Raw genomic sequence first — 23,531 nt, forward strand, 5'->3', positions numbered from 1 at the left:
CGATGTTACTCCTAGTCCTATTTTGTTGAGCGTCATCGGTTTGACTTCATGTCATGACTGGTAGTGATTGAGGGAAGTCCGACGGTACAATGGTACGTCACGGATATCCTGGTTATATGTTACCTTTGACGCGATAGTATCTTAATGCCGTTTTTCAATAGGACAATGCTCGTCCACGTAGGGGACGCGTCCCTGCGTGATGTTGCGGTACTCCCATGACTAGCATAATTTCCAGATCCGTCCCCAATACAATATATGTGGTATCATTGTGGACGTCAGCTCCGTCACATTTCCAGTATCTAGGATGTGAAGGATGAGTTATAACAGTTGATGGTCGACTTGCTGTAGGAAAGAATAAAACGACTTTATGACACCCTTCCTAACCATCTAACGGAATCAGTCCATGGATTTAGACATGAGGAGGTGTAACGTCATACTGCCACTTAAGCTAATACAGCCAAGTTCTTTGTAAACTTGACACGATTTTGTAATTACTGAAATAACACCGCGTACCCCACCTACCAAACAGTGAAGTTTCATTTCGCTTCCTACTCCCCTTCTGGGTGCTACAGCTTCATTTCCTTTCTTGTCACGCAGTTAATGAGTCTTCGGGTGAAGAATAAAAGTAAGGCTGTCAGTGACGAAAGACGTTGAACAACCTAATAAATAACCAGAGAGCCCTAAACGAGTTTACATTTTCATAAAACTGCGAAAATGGAATAGAACGTATAGCAGCTGCCTTTACTAGCAGTTTTCAGATGTTGTCAGGCGTTTATGAGAATTTCAAGTACCTGTTCTAGCTTCATCCTTTGTAATCGCGTGGTAATCCCACGAACACTGGACATTCTATTAAAAATGGACACATGCCTGGTGCCATGAAGCTTCGTGATATAAAATTACTGCCGGCCGGAGTGGCCGAGCGGTTCTAGGCACTACAGTCTGGAACCCCGCTGCTGCTACGGTCGCAGGTTCGAATCCTGCCTCGGGCATGGATGTGTGTGATGGCCTTAGGTTAGTTAGGTTTAAGTAGTTCTAAGTTCTAGGGGGCTGATGACCTCAGAAGTTAAGTCCCATAGTGCTCAGAGCCATAAAAATACTGTGTGCCAAATCCTGATTTGGAATCTTATCTTTAACTTAGCTCTCGAGTTGCAGTTTATCTGTGTACGCAAAAGAGCTTCTATGAGATTTGGAAGACCTGTTATAGACACCAACAGTCTGCAGTTCTGAGTTTGATTTTGGCGTTCTCGCGTTACTCGTTTGGCAAGGCGCTGTACGGACCCCCACAGGCTGAAAAACAGGTTCAGGATGCGGTCTGACTCACAGTTGGAATCTGTCAGGAAGTTTCACTTCAGCGGAGTCCATTGTGGCGTAATCGCTCTACAACAAATTCCTGCTATTCATTTGAAGCCTTTTACTGCCTGTCGTATCATCGCCAAGTTTTATTATTATCCGATGCTTCGCTAAGGGGCTGTTAGACGACCCGCAACATAAATAAATGTAACGTATTCGCCTATATATGAGAGGCGAGATCAATAAGTAATGCAACACATTTTCTCTCGGCCAATTTCAATTGAAAAAGAGCAGAATTTGTTGTAGAACATCCTGAAATATTTCCGCTTCAGCCCTATAGTTTCACGAAGTTCCGAAGGTGCCGGCGAGATACATTGCCTACAAAATGGCGTCTGTAACGGAGGTGCTGTCCAACCTGAGAGGTGCACTGTGTCCCTTTTGGCGGAAAACCAGAGCATCGCAGATAATCATAGCCGCTTGCAGAAATTCCATGGAGGCCTGGCAGCGAACAAACTCACGGTGAGTCGTTGGACGAAACATGTGTCATCCCTACAACAAGGTCTCGCAAACGAGTCCGATCTCCCGCGCGGTGGCCGGCCGCACACATTTGTGACACCTGCAATGCTGGAACGTGCAGACACTCTCTTTCATGGTGGTCGACGGGGCAGAGTGAAACAGCTCGCTGCACAATTGGGCGTCTCTGTTTGTACAGGAGCTCACAAAACTTCATTGGACTGATGTTCCTTTCCTTATACCACCTACAGCCCGGATTACCGATTTCCATCTGTTTGGCGCTATGAAGGTTGCACTCCGTGGGAAGCAGTACGTAGACGATGGGCAGGTTACTGAAGCAACAAGACGGTGGCTCCGACGTCGACCACTACAATGGTACCATGCGGGCGTACAGGCCTCCCAGTATTATGTTGAAAAATAGAATCTTGTAGCCAAAAGAGTGGGGAATAATATGGTGCATTGGAATCCTTAATGAAAGAAACCTGAATTCGGAAAAAAATATGTTGCACTAATTACTGAACATTCCTCGTTGAGTGAAAGACCCATTACTCACTGACTTCACTGTTGGTGGCAGTTCACTAGAAACCTAAACATGCCAAAAATGTCTAAAGTTAACCACGCGGAGCGACTTAAAATGTTAAATTAGTTGTGGGAAAATCAGATAGAGGGCTGACATTCATTGAAATAATATTAAGTAAATGTAGTGGTTAATCGAAATTCTTGGTTTTATAACGACCCTATTGTCCAGTCAACAATGCTCAAATGTAGTGTTGTCTTTACGTCAGTTTTTTCGACAATCTGGTATCGTCTGTGATGAAGCGTGATCTTGGTACGACTTTGTCTGTCTTCCGTAGCGTCTTAAGGCGTAATCGCCAACCCAAACAATAATATTTGCCTTTAAACACTATAATAAACTATAATGCACTTTCTGACTAATCTTCACCGAGTGTTTACCCCATTAAGATTTAGCTTGGCTATATAGCTACTTCTGAAGTACTTAGTAGAAAAACTTTGGGTTGTTGTATTTAGCAACAAAGTATTCGAAGCACTTCTATGTTCTTCTACATTTGTGCTTCCCATTAAACGTAGTAACTGCACCAATCACCGGAACAGGGACTGTGACAAAATTCACCTTGAGAAATTCCTGCTTAAAATTAAAGATACTGTTTGCTGTATACGGTCACCACGTCCTGAAGGAACGACTTTTGAAAGTTAGCTGTGTTCACCCACCCTGAACGGTTTTTAAGTTAGCCTTTAATCACGTTAAAACTTGCTTTTGAGGACCAGTATGAAACTGATAAGATCTTCATTGACTTCCTTCCAGTGCGTTCCTTTTCAAAATTACCTTAAAGTTAATATATGTTATTTGAATAAAGATAATATACTCTTCAAAAGTTAAGAAAATGAATTTATGGTTATGAATGTGTTGCCAAAAACACTTCTGCAAATTCTTCACGTCTTTGATTAAAACGGTATGACGATGGCGACGCCAAGGTTGCCCATATTCAGAGCGTTGCAAACCCATAACTGAGCCTGGTAAGTCTTGGAACCATGGCTAATAATTACCAGAGATAACGTTTTGCTACAGAAGTATTAATAAATGTCTTCCTCCAACACTTTGTACACGTGTTAGCTGGAAGAGTAAATCTTTGCGGAGTGCGTTTAAAAGTATGACCTTTCACTATCACTGCTGTCTGGCTACTTATCTCTGCTAGGTCTGGCTGCGGTAAACTTTTTTCGCTGTGAAAGGTATTCCCAAAACTGAACGCGACTGGACCGTCCTCCACATCTGTCTCACTAATGTACGCCCGGTCCGCCTGTTTCGCCATACGCCATTTAGAAAAGGCGCTGCCAAACGGAAATAACGGCAAAAACTGGGGCTACTTCCTAATGGCTTCCTTCTTTCTTATGCGTGTATTTCTACTAATAATTACTGTCAAGTTCAGGTTAAGATTCCTTTCATCTTCTTAGTTCGAGAACAATAATTTTAATTGTGTAATTATCATTGTAATTAAAATTTTATAAAGTTTATTAACCAAGCAGATAATCAGATATCAATAACACATTACGACACGGACAGTAACATTGTTCTGTCTAAGCTTACAGATGACTCATTCAACAAGTTGTTGGATATTATCTCTCGGTAGGGGACCCCTTGCCAGGCAGAGGAGACAGAGAAAATCCAGAGAGCGGAGCCTTTGGTTAGGGTCCGTTTAGTAAGCTCATCCAGTTCCACTGGCCGACACTTCCAGAGAGGCGTTGTGCCTCAGGAAGATGATTTCTGCTGAAATTTACATCACGTACGTTCCAGGAAAAGGCGGGCAACGTACAGTATTAGCTGTTTCCACGAACTACCCGCATAGTGACCGTGCGGGGATGTATCAGAGAACTCAGAGATCATACAGATGTTTATCAACCGTCGTTCTTCCCACGTGCCGTTCGGAAATGGAACAGAAGAGGAAGAAACTGTTAGTGGTGCGACAAGTACTACCCGTGAAACACCGTAGCGTGGCTTGTGGAATGAAAATATAGATCTGAACGCTTCAATTTAGATTTTGATCATTTTTATCTAAGACTAGGCAAAGCTCCGAAATAAATTCATATAGCAGTTGTTGCAGGCAGTTCTATCTCTCTTTCTGTAGGTGACTACCAGTTTCGGTCCTTTGGAACGTCGAAGCTGCTAAGAAAGAAAGACTGGCACCTTCTGTCCTCACAACTGTATTCTTTTAAAGCACGGAATTGACTTTCTTGTGGCACATTCGACACATTAGTAGGCAAATCATGCACATGTCATACAAAAGCAGTTAACATTGGCACATAACCAGAAACATACCGCCGTGTAGAGTTGCGGATGATCAAAGATTTTTACTACATTCGGAAATAAATATTAAGCGTAAAACATGCACAAAAACTTTTAAAGTTAAACTTTTTCTTGGTTAAAGTAATCACATAAACTTAACAGTCCCAGCACTGAGGCAAAGAGTACCTGGAAAAATAATTTTTTTTTTGAAAAGTAAACTTCATACCCATTACCTATTTTAGTGAGCAATTTGATAAGCTCTTCGAAAATATGTTTCGTATCGGGCAATTAACCTTTCCATTGTGAAAGAAGAACAAATTCACGAATGTGGAGAGGCACTAAAAACTTCATGTGACAGTTAAAGGTAAAATCAAGCAGGTATTGGTTATAGAGCGCGTCCGACTTATTTTGATCACCCACCTCTAATGACCTCGATTTCGACGGGACATTATATCCTATCCTCCCTTATCTTGACCAACCCAAATAATGTTTCGTCCAGAAGTAAGATGAAAAGAGTATCAAGCAAATATTGTTTAGTTAGCAGTGTAACATTAAACTGCATTATTCTCTTTTGTGTATCTTTGTTGGTTACGAAGCTATGAACAGCAATACATTTTGTTTAAACACCACTCCGGTCTTTTTATTCAGTGATCCATTTTTTCTTCTCAAGACCCTTCCGAAAACGTATCACAGTGAATCGTTCACGTACACTTGATTTTATTAAAAAGGTAACACAATATTGACTTTCATTCTCCAGTACTAGCACACAGTGCATGTTCCTGTGTTAATGTACCTCGCCCATTCGCAGCAGCTGGCAGTAAACAAATGGAAATACGAGGAAAATGTACATGTGACAACGAGTTTTGTTGTGCTTCTCTGCCAGAGTAGCATTAGACCTACCTTCAAACTCAGTAAAAGAAAATTAATGATGATGCAGTTTTTAATCAAGAACTAACTGTTTCGTCGAGTTTCACATTATCGACATTTGAGAAGCAAATTATACAGAGTGATTTTTTGCATCGTGTACAAACTCTAGGGATTAATCTATGAGAGGATACGGAACAAAAAACATCTGATGAACATATGTACGGAAATGCGTAATTTCCATGCTAGAGACCATTTATTCAGTCACACTTTGTTACAGAGACTGCGGCCTAATACGTGCTGTACAATGTAGCCACAGTTACAGTATGTATAGTTTCCTCCTAGAGGGTGGTACTGTTCCTCATACGTCGCGCCCTAGCGCCCTCTACTACCATAGTAATTGGTAATGTTGTGTCCGATTCACTTCTGTTGCTGACTCACCTTGTAGTGGATGTGATACAGCGTTGTACGCAATGGTTCCGTATTCGAATGGAGAGCTTGCCGACATGTTTTTTACTTACGGAAAGGCAAATGGCAACGGTCAGTGGGCAGCTAGGTTGAATCAGGAGACCTACCCCCGCCGACAACAACCACAGCATTCAATGCTTGCAACTGGGTTTCACAGTTTTTTCTGAGACAGGGTCGGTTCAGGAAGCAGGAAATCATGAAGGAACTATCCAAAATGTCCGGACTCTTGTGATTAACAATGTGGAAGGCGACCGCCGTGTCAGTACCAGGCAGTTGGCCCACCAGTACAGGGTAAGCCAGATGAGCGACCGAGCGAGGTGACGCAGTGGTTACACACTGGACTCGCATTCGGAAGGACGACGGTTCAATCCCGCGTCCGGCTATCCTGATTTAGGTTTTCCATGATTTCCCTAAATCACTCCAGGCAAATGCCGGGATGGTTCCTCTGCAAGGGCACGGCCGACTTCCTTCCCCATCCTTCCTCAATCCGATGAGACCGATGACCACACTGTCTGGTCTCCTTCCCCAAACCAACCAACCAACCAACCAGATGACCGTGTGGAATATTCCCTATGACAACTGTTACTGCACTTATCACTTACAGCGTGTGCAGGGCTTACTAGCGACAGGCTTTCCACATCCGGGGCACCTCTGACACTGGTTTATTCATCAGGCAACCACCATTCCTTGATCTGAGACATCCATCCTATTCACAGATGAGGCCACCTTTACGCGGAGTGGTATCTTCAATTTTCGTAACTGTCATCTATGGGATAATATGCAGAATCCCCATGGTATGGTGACAGCGAACCATCATCAGGAAAATAAACAGAATATACATAGCTTTTGTTTGAAAATTTCACATTGTAAGAGGCCCGAGCAGATGTAATACAGATGTAATTTTATGTAAGAGGTCCGAGCAGATGTAATTTCGATGTATTGCTCATGCGCTGCCTGCGGTATGCAAGGTATAAGAGAATCGCTGACCAGAGAGCAGTGTTGACTCAGTAGGAACTATGTAGCTGTATCAGTAAGTTGTTGCTAGTGGCTAGTCTGCGCTTGTCTGGTCTGGAGTCTGCTCTGGTCTGGTATAGTGTATCGTGTTGGCTGGCCCGGTCGCGGTGCAGCGATGCCGGAGCCTGAGTATTGTTGTATAAGGTAAAAAGCAGCCTCGCGCATATCTAGTAATGTTATGTGAACTCCCATGTAAATCTTTTAAAAATGTCCTAATAATAATCTTTGTCATATAAAGTAATTTCTAACAAGCAGTCATTTCAGTTTAAAGAATTTACTAATTTCTCCAATCCATGATCATTCCGATTGTTGCAAAAGAAAAATCAGTTGCTTCCTTTCATAAATGACAAATCTATCGGCCAGCATTGCACAGAGCTGTGCCGGAAAAAGTTATTGTAAGAGCAGATAGTTGGCGACTTTATTGAGGTAAGAATTTTTGCTTTTTTATTCAGAATGATCTTACAGGGCCATGACGCAGCACTGCTGTCGTCCAAAATTTACCAGGTTACTGAATTTATTTTTTATTACGAGGTTTAGGAATTTTTCTGTTTCGAGCTTACATTAAATGGGAAAAGAATTTTGTGGGTACATTAAATGGGAACCAATTTTGTTCTGAGGTTACACTAAAATTAGAATCATTAACCAAATAATATTTATATTTTTTGTGGGGAGGTTACACTAAAATTAGAATCATATTCATTATTAATATTTATTTATTTATTTTTTTTGTGAGGAGGTTACAACATGAGTGCTGATCCGTAAACGTCGGTTAATTAAGATGTACATGTGTAGCATCCAGCGGTGCGACGAGGATCTTCTCTCAGTTTTGTGAATGTTCCCTGAAAATGTAAACCATCTGATTCAAAAATACTTCATTTTTATGTAGCATAAAAGTAATGTGTGCGTTATCTACCCATACAAAATATAACCAACAGCAATCGCCGAAACAAGCTCTCGTTCGCCTATCTTGATTGGACCTGAAACCTAACTACATGCAAAGAAAAGTCACTTATTGTCAGTGTCTTACGAGATCGGAGTTTAGTGACTGTTGTTCTATACACACTGAATTGTCGTGAATCGTAAAGCGATGCTACAAGGTTCAACAAGGTGGTGCGCATGCAATGTGGCAAGGCCCAATGGCTTAATACAAGGGATGATAAGTTATATTTGCCAGTAAATCTGAGAGAAGTAGGCTGATTCACAATTATATTGTAGCGGCCTCGCAGGGGTACCTACCCTACAATTAGAAATTCAGATTTACGACAAGACGCAGCAACAACATATTCTTAACTCGCGGTTTTTGAATAAGTAAAAACCTTTGTAATGCTTTCGGAGAAAATAACGTCTTGAATCAATAGCACGACGAAGTAAAGAATAACGTACGATACTATAATCAGCTCCCATTCAAGTAAGTATGAGCAACCTATAAAATTCCATTTTACTGTGCTCAAGCACACGGTCCGATTCCTAGTAGTGGAGTGATAAAAACCAAACAGTGCGAATCTAATCTCTCGTCACAATAGCTAAACTTCACCACAACAAGAAAACTGAACTGGCCTCACCCAGTTTTTCATTCACTGTAGAATCTGTTCGGCAGCACGGACGTCCACCATACAGATTTACGACAAGACGCAGCAACAACATATTCTTATCTCGCGGTTTTTGAATAAGTAAAAACCTCTCCAACACAGCTCCATCGACAAGAATGCAACCGAACCCCAAGAAAGATAACGCAGAATTCTCCTTCAGGAGACTCGCGTGAAGTATTGCAAAGATAAATATCGCGGTCTTTATAACCAAATATAGCGGGAAGAAATGAAAGTACCAAATTAATAGGCAACTTCCGTTTAGCTGAAAACGAAACTATTTTCATTGGACTTGAAAAAAAAGTTGTATACATACGAGGTATGCACGGAATACATGCTGTCGGTTTTATATATGTAGTTCTTTTCTTTGTAGGTTCACAAGTTCGTTTATTTTCCTGAAGGTCGGATTCATCTGTTGTACTTATGGCTATACAAGTTTCTCGCTTTAGACTGGTGAAAGATCGCCTTCCGCTAATGTTTATACACCAGGTCTGATCCGTTTCATATTAACGAACGAGCTTTAGCTGTTTATAGAATGGGGACCCAGGGTCAAGTAGTCGTTCAGCTACGCGACAGCGCTTTGTACACTAGTCTCATCCCGGGAGCATCAGATACGGTGAGACATCGAATTGTAAATCCTTCTGAACAGTTGTGGCGACGCAGTGGAAAGGGTGTCAAGTGACTGCACGCACACAGATAACAGGACAAAGATTTGAAACTTCCTGGCAGATTAAAACTGTGTGCCGGACCGAGACTCGAACTCGGGACCTTTGCCTTTCGCGGGCAAGTGCTCTACCAACTGAGCAACCCAAGCACGACTCACGTCCCGTCCTCACAGCTTTACTTCTGCCACTACCTCGTCTCCTACATTCCAAACTTTACAGAAGCTCTCCTGCGAGGTTCGCGAAAGGCAAAGGTCTTGAGTTCGAGTCTCGGTCCGGCACACAGTTTTAATCTGCCAGGAAGTTTCATATCAGCGCACATTCCGCTGCAGAGTGAAAATTTCATTCTGGAAACGTCCCCTAGGCTGTGGCTAAGCCATGTCTCCGCCATATCCTTTCTTTCAGGAGTGCTAGTTCTGCAAGGTTCGCAGGTGAGCTTCTGTAAAGTTTGGAATGTAGGAGACGAGGTACTGGCAGAAGTAAAGCTGTGAGGACGGGGCGTGAGTCGTGCTTGGGTAGCTCAGTTGGTAGAGCACTTGCCCGCGAAAGCCAAAGGTCTCGAGTTCGAGTCTCGGTCCGGCACACAGTTTTAATCTGCCAGGAAGTTTCATATCAGCGCACACTTCGCTGCAGAGTGTAAATCTCATTCTGAGGTTAAAGATTTCTTCAAATATCAAACATTATGAGAGCACATCTGGGGACCTGCAAAAGTAATTTGCCGCGCTGCTAGGGGTTAAAGGGAGTGTTACCTAACCGTGTACCCCGACTGCTCTTCTCGCGTCCTTCTACAAGTAGCTCCCGGCTTGATGTGAAGCTCCATGTAGTAACCTCATATTATGTTACACATTATTGTCAGCCATGTGACCAATATATGATATTCTCTTATTACTCAGTTCTCTGTGTTAGCGATCGAATCTCCTTAGCAAAATTGGCGAGGTATCCACGATCTTTATTCGGAACGTGGTAATACACAGAACTGATTGTAAGAGAGCGTAGTTGACGAACAGAGGAGCGGAAGGTGTAATTATTTGTATCCTGATACCGGTTTGGCTCGCAGTTACAATTCATTAGAAAGGCAGAAAGCAAACGTCAATGATATCATAACTGCTGAGATATGTGCACGTGAAATTTCAACCTCTGTATTTAATTAAGACATCACTGTTAGCTTTGTATTCACATGAATCTATGTAAACGATTATGGACTGATATCAATGTGTAAAAACTGTGTTATGACGTTCAGTTTTTAACATTTAACAGTACGGGGCTATTGAAACGCAGGAAAGTTAGCGGTAGTGGCACCTATTTATGAAAATATGCGTTCTAAGAAGACAGCTTTCTACCGAAACACACCATACTCCTTTAGTTCGTAAATACTGTTGAATGTAACAGCAAAATATGTCAGCTTCTTTTCAGTAAGGCAACTAGTAAATTTGCTTCGGTTGAACATGTACTTTTCTTAAAAATTCAGTTTCTTTAAAGGTTCTCTTTTCGTTGATTTGACTGTTTATGCAAATTGGTCTTTACTGTTGTTGACAAAATATTTTATACCAAAATTGTGTATAAAGTTGAGTTAGGTTCTTTTCCATGTTATCCTTGTTCCCAGCTTAAGTACATTTCTGCATTGTTAAAGTATAGCAGCAATAACTCGGTGAATCTGTACCACAAGAAAATCATTTTGGAGGTTGTTAAGGGTATTTACTGAGCATTTTGGTACAAGAAACACACAGTCTCCGGTTGATCGTTACAAAACAATTTCGTGTGATTTGGTACCCCAGTTCTCTCTAGATCTGCATTGCGTCGAAAATACTCCGCTTTATTCTCCACCGTCCTGGTTGTATCCAAAGCTGAACAGATTCTTCTCTCGACTGGCAGTTTTTGTTAACACTAAAAATATCGGTAGTTCTCTGGTTCAGAGTCTACATTAAACTGTACGTCCCCGTATAACTGGATGCGATTGTGGAACTTCATGGAAAACCGGAATAGAAGAGAACCTAAGATTCGGAATGTGATACTGTAGAAGTATTTCGAAAATTAGGTTGATAAGATAAGAATTGAGCACGATATCCGCAGAGTCTGCGAGGAGAGGAACAGTTGGAAAATGTCGACAAGAAAGTAACAATGTAAATTTCTTCAAACATTTTTCCAATACGAAATCCTTGTTTCATTAGTATAAGGAGATGACTGAACAAAACTGTTTTAAAGTTACTGAATAACCAAGAAATATCAAAGAATAACAATATTCCATATGTATCACGACATAAAAATACTTTGGAAAAGAAGGTTCTGTTTTGTTGGTACTATCGTCAGCAACTTTAGTACCCTTTTTTCTTTTCATTTTTTTACATAGCTCCTGTTCATCAACGGTGTATGTAAATGAATGATAGAAAATCAGCCAGCCAGTTCCAACTTAAGGTACATGCCGAAATTCTGTACAGGGCTATATTTCCGTAAATAATCTCACTTTTTAACCCAGAAAATAACCATGGTCACTCTTCAGATTAATGTACATGTAACAGTAATGTATTTGATAATGACAGCATTCTGCCGAACTCACTTTGCTAATTAATATTAGTGAAAGGTAACTGAAGCAGTAGCAAAATAGTTCATAAATTTATAACACGGTCGTATATAATACAGTTTATAATACACGCGTCACCACTGCTGATGCATACTGGTCTGAAGATGATCTATACACTACTGAAACCGATTACCAGAAAAATAATCATCCTGCAATATAGACTGTTTTAGTTAAATGACGATTCAAGATCGGAACTTCAAATGTACTCGCAGGTGCCAATACGGACAACCATCAGCTACATAATGCAATGACGATTGTGGAGACTGTGTCGGATCGGGACTCGAACCTACATTTCCCATTATCACAAGTGGTCGTCTTACCATTATGTTATCTAAGCATGCCTCACGGCCATACCCAAACGTCCATATGTTGCCAACCATAGCGTCGATTGGTTTCGATTCTAAGTCCGGAACAGATTTTCACTGTCGTCATTCCAATATACAGCTGATGGTTGTCTATACTGGCAACTGCGAATACATTTCATGTATTTTATAACATCTGTAGTCGCCGCAGTGCCTGTTCCTTTGGACACGCATACAAGGTTGCTGTTGTTCGAGTTCAAAGATGATAGAACATATTTTAAGGCAGCTTCGTAGTAGAGGAAACTGTAGAGGATAAAAATTGTAGGGAAACAAATAAGTTTGAATACATCCAACGAAAATTTAAGGTTATAGGGTGCAAGTGGTACTCTGAGACGGAGAATTTGTCACAGGAGAGGAATTCGTGATATACCGCATAAAACCGGTCACCTCAAAGGGCGGAGACAGGAAACGGCGTATCATCTGCAACAGAACCGTGCATAGTAAAGCACGGTGGTGTCCCGACCAAGCTGTTGTTGTTGTTGTTGTTGTTGTTGTTGTTGTGATCTTCAATCCATAGACTGGTTTGATGCAGCTCTCCATGCTACTCTATCCTGTGCAAGCTTCTTCATCTCCGAGTAGCTATTGCACCCTACATACTCTGTTTAGTGTATTTATTTCTTCGTCTCCCTCTACGATTTTTACCCTCCACGCTGCCCTCCAATACTACATTGGTGATCGCTTGATGCCTCAGAACATGTCCTACCAACCGATCCCTTCTTCTGGTCAAGTTGTGCCACAAATTCCTCTTCTCCCCAATTATATTCAGTACCTCCTCATTAGTTACCTGATTTACCCATATAATCTTCAGCATTCTTCTGTAGCACCATATATCGAAAGCTTCTTTTCTCTTCAGGTCTAAACTATTTATCGTCCATGTTTCACATCCATACATGGCTGCACCCCATACAAATACTTTCAGAAAAGAATTCCTGACACTTAAATCTCTACTGGTTGTTAATAAATTTCTCTTCTTCAGAAACGTTTTTCTTGCCATTGCCAGTCTTGTAAGGTGTCAGGCAAATCCAACACCTTCCATGAAAACCCTGACAGGATAAGCAAATCCGGCAGTATGTCACATAGCTCCGAATAAATCCTGACATTAAATTAACCAAAGTAATACGATCAACGAGTGAGCAAATGGAATATCACCGACTAACACAAGAACGCCTAAATGCATATCATACCTTCCCACCGTGAAACAGACGCAGTTCCGAGGGAAGAAACGAGAACAGAAGCCGAGAGCAGAACCGTGTTAAGCTAGAAGGCCCTACGATAACGGACGGACACCCACGTTTCCAGCCAACCACCAGGACCACCTCCCAGCCTATGTTAAAAGATAGAGCCCTCCAGAAGAACAGTATAGATCTTACGATAACACTAAAAGGGCCACACCAACTGCAAGTTTGAGCGTGAGACTTTTTCGCGTCTCTGTTACGTTGCAAACGTTAAAAACATTGACCCACCACGACAAGTATAACGTTTCTCATTGGATAGACAGAATTTTTGTAGGCGGAGCTTAAGGTTAACATTGAGACCCTGATTGGTCAGATGAAAACACAGCCAGATAGTTTTTTTTAAACCAACTTCGGTAAATTGTAATAAGGAGAAGTTAGGAGAGAGTTGCTTCCGAGACGGCGAGGTGAGCGGAGCTGTGCTGTCCGCCGTCCCCTGACGAACACCGACAAGGTAATGAACGCACGCGATGCCGCATTTTTTAGCACATAAGGCTTCACTCAGAATTGCAGAAGTCTTATCTGTTACATCCCCTTTTCGCGTAATACTAGTGTCGATCGTCAATTGAAGCTCATGGTATTCACATTTGCTACGTAAGTTAAAATCTGAAATGCGATGATTTTTCTGTTATATAATTATTGGGAAGCCACATCAGCCACTGTAATTTACTACAAGTTAGATAAGTAATTAAAGATAATTGAGGGTCCCTGTAGGTTCAAAAAATGGCTCTGAGCACTATGGGACTCAACTGCTGAGGTCATTAGTCCCCTAGAACTTAGAACTAGTTAAACCTAACTAACCTAAGGACATCACACACATCCATGCCCGAGGCAGGATTCGAACCTGCGACCGCAGCGGTCTCACGGTTCCAGACTGCAGCGCCAGAACCGCGCGGCCACTTCGGCCGGCGGTCCCTGTAGGCCATTTTGGTAGTTTTCTCTTTTGTGAAACTTAATTTAAACCTAGATTATAGATGTGATATGGCATAGGTCATCCATTGTAGAACTTGGAAACCCACTCAGGGAATATTCGTTCACATTTTTGTTGAACGCAGTTGGTTTTTATCATTCTGTATTAAAATATTTCCTTTTATCAATAGTGCAATTTATAAACAATGTTTTGTGAGTAGAATAAAATTTCCAATGGTAAACTTAACTGCTTTTTCGACGTTATTTTACCAGCTAACTAAAAATTCCACTAAATTTAGTTAATATTAAGATTATTTTACAGGGAGTGCAGTGGAGCTGACACTGAAATCATTAAGTATTTGGTTATATCATCGCTAGTCTCACTGAACTCTCCTGAACTCTACATGTCATGTGTGGTCTGGCGTCTCCTCACCAGCAACAGGTCCCAGGTTCAAACTAGTCAATTCCCTAAAAAACGCGCTCAGAGCGGCGTTGCGCGAGAGTGGTAGGGAGACACGACTTAGAACAAACAAACACCACGCAGAATGCTAGAGTCTACACTTTATAATCCTCTCTACATCGATCATCATCAGTTATTTTGCTCCTCAAATATCAAAACTCATCTACTACATTAAGTGTCTGATTCCTTCAGCATCACCTGATTTAATTAGACGACATTCCATTATTGTTGATATTCATCTTATATCCTCCTATCAGGACCTACCGGTTATTAAAAACTAGTTTAGCGCCCGCTGCTTCACACGCATTTATTATATGGGCTGTAAATTTTTTATTTTTTTCCCTCAATCGAATTTTTATGTTGCACACAAATTGCAAGACTTTTCCGAATGTATTTCTGACCTAAAAGCGATTCTGGTAGGTGGATCGGAGTTGCTTTTTTTTTTTTTTTTTTTTTTTTTTTTAGTGCTACCTTTTGAGTTCTTGTGGTGATATATCCATAGAAACTCTCATCTCCTAACAGATATTTGTTTAGAAGTCAAACAAGAATTTTGATGCATGAAGCTTTAGAACTGATTTAATATAACGAAACGTTTTCACACCCTTAGTGATTGAATTTCCAAAAGGACTGTAAGACATATACTTTTATTTCTAATGGAGAAGCTAAATACAATTTTTCTTAGATTTATATTAAAAAATGATTTCATAATAAAATATTTTGGTAAAAGTTTTATCCCTTTTCACCCATTCACTGCTGAGGTCATCGGTCCCTAAGCTTATACACTACTTAATCTAACTTAAACTGCCGTACACTAAGGACAACACACACACCCATGCCCGAGGGAGGACTGTATCCTTCAACGGGGGGAGCCGTGACAAGGCGCAATCAGACCGCACGGCTAACCCGCGCGGCACCACTTAGCGGTTGCGTTCCCAAAACAACAATGAAAAGTGTGTTTTTTTTATTTCCAAACGAGAACTCAAATATAAATTTTCATAGCTGTAGCTTCAAAAATACTTCTGTGGTTCTATAATAAAGATTTATTTTTAAAAGAAGATTCATCCACTGCTTCACTTCCTTATGGGTTAAATTTCCAAAAAATGCTGAAACACTTAGGTCTATCTCTTTATTTCTGACCATTTTTCATAGTTCTAGCAGCAAAACTGCCTTAATAGCGATATATTTTCCAAAATCTTTCATACCCTATTTCACCCCTTTATGATGAAATTTCATAAATATCCTTTCTTGAATGAAGCCTACAGTATAAGATTAACATCCTCTCCAAATTTCAAGTTTTTTTTCCTTAGCGATATGGACTGGGCGACGATGAGTCAATCGGACATTTGCTTAGGCATGACCCAGTACATCACTTGTTTTACAGTTCCACTCATTAATAACCAAAGAAGCAAGCCGAAACCTAAATCGGTTTTCACAAACACTGTTGGTTACAGTTAAACTGTTTTTGTCCTTTTCAAAGGAGGGCTAGCATTCTGATCCACTACAAGAAAGGTTCGTTGTGGTGAACACCCAGTTCGGAGCACACATTGTACCTACGAATGATGTGGCACACATGCTCCGTCACACTTGGTTCTCTCTCTGTAATCTGTCCTACAGCGACCACAACTCGTGCCACCAGATCTCTTTCTATCTCTACAGGAGCCCCCAGAAACCAAACTCTTCATTCGATCACAGAGGGGAAAGTCCAGTGCAGAAAAAATCCGGTGATCGTGGAGGACGTGCAATTGGACCATCTTGGCCTATCCATCTCTGTCTGAATCGTTGATCCAGATGCCTCCGAAAATGGTTCAAATGGCTCTGAGCAGTATGGGACTTAACATCTGTGGTCATCAGTCCCCTAGAACTTAGAACTACTTAAACCTAACTAACCTAAGGACATCACACACATCCATGCCCGAGGCAGGATTCGAACCTGCGACCGTAGCAGTCACGCGGTTCCAGACTGAAGCGCCTAGAACCGCACGGCCACACTGGCCAGCCCAGATGCCTCCGATATCGGCGTTTTATGTAAACGTATACTCAGCCAAGTTGCTCTAACCTCGCAGACACATGAACAAGGCTCGAACCAGGTGAGAGAGATCGGATGGACGTCGAATGATATCAGCCCCCCTTCCCCACCCCCATGACTAACCTATTGCATAACTACTCAGTCCAGTCAGAAACTTTTAGAACGTCCTGTATATAGAGCGCCTGTCAGTAACGTTGACTGCCGGGTACATGGAGCTGCCATTCTTTGGATAACTTCGGTCGGACTGTCGCCATCCGTTCCATGCGCATATAGGCGTCGCCTGACAGACACGCCGAGGGCGTAGTCCTCCAGAACGCTGAATTCCAGGAAGCGGCAGGGCCGCGGGCGGTGTCACCTCAGGCGGCATCTGACTTGCAGATGGAGCGCGCTGCCCTCCGCCTGGAGCCTGGAGCTGGAGGCTGGAGCCTGCCCGCGGCCTCGCCCGCCGCCAGCGGCCGTTGTCCGGCCTCATTTACAAGCACCGGCCATCGCGTATTCATCTGGCGGGCGCGGGGGCGGCGCGGGGGCGGAGCGCTATCTGGGGATGGCATCGGGAATTGTGTGCGGCCCCCGCGTTACGTGACGTCCGCTACGTCGCGTCGCGCCGATCCCTTCCGCCCCGCCGCGCGGGTCCGCGACCTCGCCGATCCGGCCCGACACGATGCCTATCGCTCCGCGCCGTCTTACCCAAACTTTCAATACGGGACGCCGTCCAAATTTCCATTGTGGGTCGGGGCCCGCCGCTGCTTGTGCTCACTTCGGACGCATTTTTCACGCTAAATAAAATAACAGTGACGCGGACTCTAATGCGCATTGCAGCGTTCTCGGCAATGTGGAATGAAAGGAGAGCTCCCACTCCTCACACAATGGCGTAACAAGGGCGTGACAGTCGGGAACTTGGCGCCATTCTTGTGGGGGTGCATGTTCGTGACGTGTGAAAAAAAATAGAAGAAGCAGGAATGCGAAAGACAGTTTTAAACGTGGCAGCGAGATAGCAACTGTACAAGAATATGAAAAGTATAAAAAAATGGCTCTGAGCACTATGGGACTTAACATCTGAGGTCATCAGTCCCCTAGAACTTAGAGCTACTTAAACCTAACTAACCTAAGGAGATCACATACATCCATGCCCGAGGCAGGATTCGAACCTGCAACGGTAGCGGTCGCGCGGTTCCGGACTGAAGCACCTAGAACCGCTTGGCCACCGCGGCCGGCCGAAAAGTACAAAACAGCCAACCAGTTGCAAAGAAATTTTACATTAAGCAGATTTTAACACCGACTATGAGTGTCTTCGTCAGAAATTCTACAATTACATGTAGTAACTGACGTACAAATTTGAGACCAATAATGCTACGTCACATAAAAATGCTTTCTTAAGGAGCAAATATTAAACAGTACATTAAACCACATACTAAAATAAAGTTGTACGGCATGAATTGCTGGACAACCCACAAGGGCAGGTTCAGTCGCCTAATTTCAATGTTTTTCCTTTCCTTTGCATCCTTAGGCACCTTCCCTTGGCGGAATATGAGAGCTGTGTGCGTAAATGTATCTGTTAAGTCTAGTTTACTGTGATAGATGTGTGTAATGTCATGTTCGTGTTGGATTTTTTTTTTTTTTTGTCGTCAGTCTACTGACTGGTCTGATGCGGCCCGCCACGAAATCCTTTCCTGTGCTAACCTCTTCATCTCAGAGTAGCACTTGCAACCTACGTCCTCAATTATTTGCCTGACGTATTCCAATCTCTGTCTTCCTCTACAGTTTTTGCCCTCTACAGCTCCCTCTAGTACCATGCAAGTCATTCCCTCATGTCTTAGCAGATGTCCTATCATCCTGTCCCTTCTCCTTATCACTGTTTTCCACATATTCCTTTCCTCTCCGATTCTGCGTAGAACCTCCTCATTCCTTACCTTATCAGTCCACCTAATTTTCAGCATTCGTCTATAGCACACATCTCAAATGCTTCGATTCTCTTCTGTTCCGGTTTTCCCACAGTCCATGTTTCACTACCACACAATGCTGTACTCCAGACGTACATCCTCAGAAATTTCTTCCTCAAATTAAGGCCGGTATTTGATATTAGTAGACTTCTCTTGGCCAGAAATACCTTTTTTGCCATAGCGATTCTGCTTTTGATGTCCTCCTTGCTCCGCCCGTCATTGGTTATTTTAGTGCCTAGGTAGCAGAATTCCTTAACTTCATTGACTTCGTGACCATCAATCCTGATGTTAAGTTTCTCGCTGTTCTCATTTCTACTACTTCTCATTACATCTACATCTACATCTATACTCCGCGAGCCACCTTACGGTGTGTGGCGGAGGGTACTTATTGTACCACTATCTGATCCCCCCTTCCCTGTTCCATTCACGAATTGTGCGTGGGAAGAACGACTGCTTGTAAGTCTCCGTATTTGCTCTAATTTCTCGGATCTTTTCGTTGTGATCATTACGCGAGATATATGTGGGCGGTAGTAATATGTTGCCCATCTCTTCCCGGAATGTGCTCTCTCGTAATTTCGATAATAAACCTCTCCGTATTGCGTAACGCCTTTCTTGAAGTGTCCGCCACTGGAGCTTGTTCAGCATCTCCGTAACGCTCTCGCGCTGACTAAATGTTCCCATGACGAATCGCGCTGCTTTTCGCTGGATCATGTCTATCTCTTCTATTAATCCAACCTGGTAAGGGTCCCATACTGATGAGCAATACTCAAGAATCGGACGAACAAGCGTTTTGTAAGCTACTTCTTTCGTCGATGAGTCACATTTTCTTAGAATTCTTCCTATGAATCTCAACCTGGCGCCTGCTTTTCCCACTATTTGTTTTATGTGATCATTCCACTTCAGATCGCTCCGGATAGTAACTCCTAAGTATTTTACGGTCGTTACCGCTTCCAATGATTTACCACCCATGGCATAATCGTACTGGAATCGATTTCTGCCCCTATGTATGCGCATTATATTACATTTATCTACGTTTAAGGAAAGCTGCCAGCTGTCGCACCATGCATTAATCCTCTGCAGGTCCTCCTGGAGTACGTACGAGTCTTCTGATGTTGCTACTTTCTTGTAGACAACCGTGTCATCTGCAAATAGCCTCACGGAGCTACCGATGTTGTCAACTAAGTCATTTATGTATATTGTAAACAATAAAGGTCCTATCACGCTTCCCTGCGGTACTCCCGAAATTACCTCTACATCTGCAGATTTTGAACCGTTAAGAATGACATGTTGTGTTCTTTCTTCTAGGAAATCCTGAATCCAATCACAAACCTGGTCCGATATTCCGTAAGCTCGTATTTTTTTTCACTAAACGTAAGTGCGGAACCGTATCAAATGCCTTCCTGAAGTCCAGGAATACGGCATCAATCTGCTCGCCAGTGTCTACGGCACTGTGAATTTCTTGGGCAAATAGGGCGAGCTGAGTTTCACATGATCTCTGTTTGCGGAATCCATGTTGGTTATGATGAAGGAGATTTGTATTATCTAAGAACGTCGTAATACGAGAACACAAAACATGTTCCATTATTCTACAACAGATTGACGTAAGCGAAATAGGCCTATAATTATTCGCATCTGATTTATGACCCTTCTTGAAAATGGGAACGACCTGCGCTTTCTTCCAGTCGCTAGGTACTTTACGTTCTTCCAGCGATCTACGATAAATTGCTGATAGAAAGGGGGCAAGTTCTTTAGCATAATCACTGTAGAATCTTAAGGGTATCTCGTCTGGTCCGGATGCATTTCCGCTACTAAGTGATAGCAGTTGTTTTTCAATTCCGATATCGTTTATTTCAATATTTTCCATTTTGGCGTCCGTGCGACGGCTGAAGTCAGGGACCGTGTTACGATTTTCCGCAGTGAAACAGTTTCGGAACACTGAATTCAGTATTTCTGCCTTTCTTCGGTCGTCCTCTGTTTCGGTGCCATAGTGGTCAACGAGTGACTGAATAGGGGATTTAGATCCGCTTACCGATTTTACATATGACCAAAACTTTTTAGGGTTCTTGTTTAGATTGTTTGCCAATGTTTTATGTTCGAATTCGTTGAATGCTTCTCTCATTGCTCTCTTTACGCTCTTTTTCGCTTCGTTCAGCTTTTCCTTATCAGCTATGATTCGACTACTCTTAAACCTATGATGAAGCTTTCTTTGTTTCCGTAGTACCTTTCGTACATGATTGTTATACCACGGTGGATCTTTCCCCTCGCTTTGGACCTTAGTCGGTACGAACTTATCTAAGGCGTACTGGACGATGTTTCTGAATTTTTTCCATTTTTGTTCCACATCCTCTTCCTCAGAAATGAACGTTTGATGGTGGTCACTCAGATATTCTGCGATTTGTGCCCTATCACTCTTGTTAAGCAAATATATTTTCCTTCCTTTCTTGGCATTTCTTATTACACTTGTAGTCATTGATGCAACCACTGACTTATGATCACTGATACCCTCTTCTACATTCACGGAGTCGAAAAGTTCCGGTCTATTTGTTGCTATGAGGTCTAAAACGTTAGCTTCACGAGTTGGTTCTCTAACTATCTGCTCGAAGTAATTCTCGGACAAGGCAGTCAGGATAATGTCACAAGAGTCTCTGTACCTGGCTCCAGTTCTGATTGTGTGACTATCCCATTCTATACCTGGTAGATTGAAGTCTCCCCCTATTACAATAGTATGATCACGAAACTTCTTCACGACGTTCTGCAGGTTCTCTCTGAGGCGCTCAACTACTACGGTTGCTGATGCAGGTGGTCTATAGAAGCATCCGACTATCATATCTGACCCACCTTTGATACTTAACTTAACCCAGATTATTTCACATTCGCATTCGCTAATAACTTCACTGGATATTATTGAATTCTTTACTGCTATAAATACTCCTCCACCATTGGCGTTTATCCTATCCTTGCGGTATATATTCCATTCTGTGTCTAGGATTTCGTTACTGTTCACTTCCGGTTTTAACTAACTTTCCGTTCCTAATGCTATATGCGCACTTTTTCCTTCAATAAGAGATACTAATTCAGGAACCTTGCCCTGGATACTCCTGCAGTTTACCAATATTACGTTAACTTTTCCTGTTTTTGGTCTCTGAGGACGGACGTTCTTTATCAACGATGATAATGTCCTCTGTGGTAAGCCGTCAGGTATTTTATTGTTTCGCCCAAGGGGGGGGGGGGGTCCCTCTAACCTAAAAAAACCCCGTGTGCACGCCACACGTACTCTGCTACCCTAGTAGCTGCTTCCGGTGTGTAGTCCACGCCTGACCTGTCTAGGGGGGCCCTACAGTTCTCCACCCAATAACGGAGGTCGATGAATTTGCAACCATTATAGTCGCAGAGTCGTCTGAGCCTCTGGTTTAGACCCTCCACACGGCTCCAAACCAGAGGACCGCGATCGACTCTGGGCACTATGCTGCAGATATTAAGCTCAGCTTGCACTCCGCGTGCGATGCTGGTTGTCTTCACCAAATCAGCCAGCCGCCGGAAGGAACCAAGGATGGCCTCAGAACCCAAGCGGCAGGCGTCATTCGTTCCGACATGTGCTACTATCTGCAGCCGGTCACACCCAGTGCGTTCAATAGCTGCCGGAAGGACCTCCTCCACATTACGGACGAGACCCCCCGGCAAGCACACCGAGTGCACACTGGCATTCTTCCCCGACCTACCCGCTATTTTCCTGAGGGGCTCCATAACCCGCCTAACGTTGGAGCTCCCTATAACTAATAGGCCCGCCCTCTGTGACTGTCGGGACCTTGCCGGAGAATCGGCCACTGGCCCAACAGGCGAGGCATCCTGTGGTGGCTCGGAAACGATGTCATCACCACTAGGAAGCACCCCGTACCTGTTGTAAAGGGGTAAGGCAGCTGCCACGCGGCCAGATCCCACCTTCGCCTTTCGGCCAGGCACGCGCGAGCCCACCACTGTCCGCCATTCACCCTGGAGTGATGGCTGACCGGTAAGATGCTCACTGCCGGAAGACGCAGCGACATCAGGGGTTCCATGTCATTGCAAGGCCACCGAAGTAGGCATAGGTCTCACCACAGTTGCCCCAACGCCACTACGAGCCGACGCCTGCGCCTCGAGCTCGATGAGCCTAACAGACAAAGCCTCCACCTGCCCCCGAAGAGTGGCCAATTCTCCTTGCGTCCGCTCACAACAACCACAGTCCCTACACATGACTATGTTTACCCTACTCTATACGGTGACAAATTCCCAAGATAATCTTCTGATGAGCTACTCTGATAATCAAGAAACACTCACTGAAATACGAGACGCGAAAACTACGCTAGGTTTTCCCAGAAAAACTATTTAAAAGCTAAGCGCAGCAAATAAGTACAAAAACGCTTTATACAAACAGTACTCGCTGCTGCTGGTGCTCTCGCTCTGGCTGTCACAAGGCAACTGCTGATTCAAGTGACTAGTGGCTAACGGCCGCGAAACAAACAAAAGACGGTTTTAGGGCGCTTTCTGTTCTAAACGATCAAGAAAACACTAAGAAATCTAACACGAAAACTACGTAAAGTTTTATCAAGAACTGTTAGTTATTATGCAGAGCAGATAAACACAAATAGAATCCCTTCCTTAGTGGAAGGTCGTAAACAAAATGCAAAATAAACGCCTTATACAAACAGTACTCGCTGCTGCTGGTGCTCTCGCTCTGGCTTTCTCCGATTTACTCTCAAACCATACTGTGTACTCATTAGACTGTTCATTCCGTTCAGCAGATCATTTAATTCTTCTTCACTTTCACTCAGGATAGCAATGTCATCAGCG

The sequence above is a fragment of the Schistocerca americana genome, chromosome 1 (genome assembly GCF_021461395.2).
Source record: "Schistocerca americana isolate TAMUIC-IGC-003095 chromosome 1, iqSchAmer2.1, whole genome shotgun sequence".
Lineage (NCBI taxonomy): Eukaryota > Metazoa > Arthropoda > Insecta > Orthoptera > Acrididae > Schistocerca > Schistocerca americana.